Source organism: Chrysochloris asiatica, unplaced genomic scaffold (genome assembly GCF_000296735.1).
Source record: "Chrysochloris asiatica unplaced genomic scaffold, ChrAsi1.0 scaffold00235, whole genome shotgun sequence".
NCBI classification, from domain to species: Eukaryota; Metazoa; Chordata; class Mammalia; order Afrosoricida; family Chrysochloridae; genus Chrysochloris; species Chrysochloris asiatica.
In genome coordinates, this window is record NW_006408753.1 from 502,762 (window position 1) to 506,015 (window position 3,254).

The window sequence follows — 3,254 nt, forward strand, 5'->3', positions numbered from 1 at the left end:
TAAGCTGAAGTAACTGAAGAAAAACTCAAGAGTCAACTTGAAATATTGGAGGAGTCTATGGGAAGAATATTGAGTCACAGAGGAAGAATCAAAAGAAGTTAGAAGCAATACACAGAATCACTATGTGTGACAAAAATAATTGGTCGATGCTCAATAATTTCAAGAGGTAACATATTATTAAGAACTGATGGGATTGAAGAAAGAAGTACAAGCTGCGCTGAAGTCACTGTTGAAAACTAAGGTCCCAGGAATTAACAGAATTCAATTGAAATGTTTCAATAAACTGATGTAGCACAAAGAAAGGTAAACCAACAGAATGTAGAAGATATTGAACAATATTAATATCACATGCAACTAAAATTCTGCTGAAGACAATTTTAAAAAACTGTTGCAGCAATTTTTTTTACGTGCTGTCAAGTTGATTCTGACTTAAAATGACCCTGTATATAGTTTCCGAGGAGCTGCTGGTGGGTTTGAACAGCCAACCTTGTGGTGCATAGTCCAGTGCTCATACTATAGCACCATACGAATAGCAGATGCCCAAAATTCAAGACAGATTCAGTAGAGGACATTGTATGAGAGATATCATTGCTGACATCAAATGGATCTTGGCTGAAAGCAGATAATACAAGAAGGATGCTTTATTGTACTTGATTGTGCAAAGGCATTTGACTGTGTGAATCATAACAAACTATGGATAACACTATGAAGAATGGAAGTTTCATTAGATTTAATTGTCCTTATAAGGAACTTATATATAGACCAAGAGGCAGACCAGAACAAGAGGATACTGAATGGCTTAAAATCAGGAAAGGTGTGCACCAGATAGATTGTATTCATTCACTTTGCTTATTCAATTTGCACGCTGAGTATACAATCTCATATTAAGCAGAATGTGCCTTTAGGATTAGGGGAAGACTTATTAACAACCTGTAATATGCAGATGACACAACCTTGGTTGTTGAAAGTGAAGATGCCTTGAACTACTTACTAATAAAGATTGAAGCCTTTGGTATGGATTATACTTCAATGTATAGGAAGCAAAAATTGTCTCAATTGAACCTTTATATATGGTATATGGAGAAGAGATTGAAGTTGTGAAAGACTTCATTTTGCTTGTTTCCATAATGAATGCTCATGGCAGCAGCAGTCAAGAAATCAAAGGACATAATTGTGTAAGGCAAGCTTGCTGAAAAAATACCTTTTCAAAGTTTTAAAGATCAAAGGTATTACTTTGAGAATGAAGGTGAACACATCTGCAAAAAGGAAGACCCTGAGCTGACTGACCCAATGGTTACAACGTCAGGCTCAGTGATAGTCATGGCTGTGGGAAGATGGCACACAACTGGGTAGTGTTTTGTTCTGTACACATAGGGCCACGATGTGTTGGTACTGAATCAGTGGCACCTAACAACAACAACAAAATATAGCCATGTGCCAGTACTAGTTGTTGTTGTGCCAATTCTGATTTATGACAATGCCATGTGTGTCAGAGTAGCACTGTCTTTTATAGGGTTTTCAGTGGCTGATTTTTGTAAAGCAGATCATGGAGTCTTTCTTCTGAGATGCCTCTGGATAAACTTGAACCTCCAGTCTTTCATTTAGCAGTCAAACTTGTTAACTCTTTGCACCAACCAGGAATTCCTATTGATCCATATCAGGGGTGGTGAACTTTTTTCTGCCAAAATTTCTAACATCATTTGCGGGTCATATAAAATTATCAACTTAAAAATTAGTCTGATGGCAGCATCAGATCTTGGCCTTTGAGTCAGTTTCAGTGGCTCATCTCGGCCTTAGAGTTAATGGCCAGTCAATTGCAAGGTATTTAGCAACTGCTGCAAGTGAGAAACGCTGTGTGGAGAAGGGGTCCCAAGGCCCCGTAAGCAAAAGATCCTGACACAGGCCAAAGAAGAAGCACAGGCTGAAATTGAACAGTACCGCCTGCAAAGGGAGAAAGAGTTCAAGGCCATGGAAGCTGCAGCTCTGGGATCCCAAGACAGCTGCAGCACTGAAGTGGAGAAGGAGACCCAGGAGAAGGCGATTGTCCTTCAGACCTACTTCCCGCAAAACATGGACATCCTTCTGGATAACCTCTTGACCTTTGTCTTTGACATCGGACCAGAAAGCCATGAAAACTACAGCATAGATGGATAGGGAAGAAGGAACACACCTGTTCCTTGGATTGACATTTCAAACGCTGTCACATGGAATAAGAAGCTTTAGCAAAGCTAGAGTTTTTTTATTCTTATGAGAAGGCATTACATTTTCCTGTAGATTTTATATTAGGTTCTTTCACTTTTTGAAGAGGAACAAACCTAGTGCTTTGTATAGACTAGAACTTATCCAAAGATTTTATTTCTTTAGCTCATATTTTTTACACATCTAATGGGTGTACACTTTTCCAATGCTTTGTAGCTGAAGCAACATATATAGATATATGACTTTCCTTTCTTAGATATCTAGCATATAAAAAAACACAATTCTTTAAGAAAGAAATGGGTGAAGTATTTTATTTCCCTAAAGCTTTCTTGAAGGTCAAGGGCTTTATCAATGAAAAAGTAGCAAGTAGCTATTTTGTAACTTGTGTAAACAGTAGGCAGCCTTAAAAAGAATTCTTTATGTTTAAGAATTAGAACAATAAATACAGATTTCCTCCACTGCCTGAAAATAGAGTGTTTCTGTGACACTTTCGTAAGCTGAGATGGTATAAATTAAAGAGGCAATTACTATCAATTTTTATGGGAAAACTTTGTGAGTCTTCTCAGACCGCCCCCGCAATAGCCTACCAAATCATATTTAATAACCCAGAAGACCTAAATTCACACTAACATGTAGTGTTCACTGCTACAGCTCACAACAGTACTGGATTGATGTTGAAATGCTGAGTGTAGTTCTCTGGGTAGGAGCTTGTGGTGCCACTTTGCTTCTTGGGGTACACGCTGTCTCTTGAAGAGCTGACTGCAAAACACTGCTAGTTTTGCTTTCCCTACTTAAAAAAAATATAAAAGCAAAAATCCTTTTTGGATTTAATTCTTTTAAGTGAAAATAGGCACTGATGTAGATGTTTGCAAATGCCAAGTGTGAACTCTCGAAGAATGGGAGATACCTGTGCTTGCCAAGTGTGAACTTTTGAAGAGTGGGAGATACCTGTGCTTGCCAAGTGTGAACTTTTGAAGAGTGGGAGATACCTGTGCTTGTCTAGTTTGGGCTGCTTTTAGTTTTTCTTAATAGAAATTGCTAGATTTTAGAAAAGA

The 3,254-nt window shown here is 38.0% G+C and overlaps 1 pseudogene; it reads left to right on the forward strand.

Annotated features, from left to right (window-relative positions):
• The first annotated feature begins 1,802 nt into the window (after window positions 1-1,802).
• Window positions 1,803-2,154, forward strand: LOC102827720 (annotated as a pseudogene).
• Window positions 2,155-3,254: the final 1,100 nt, after the last annotated feature.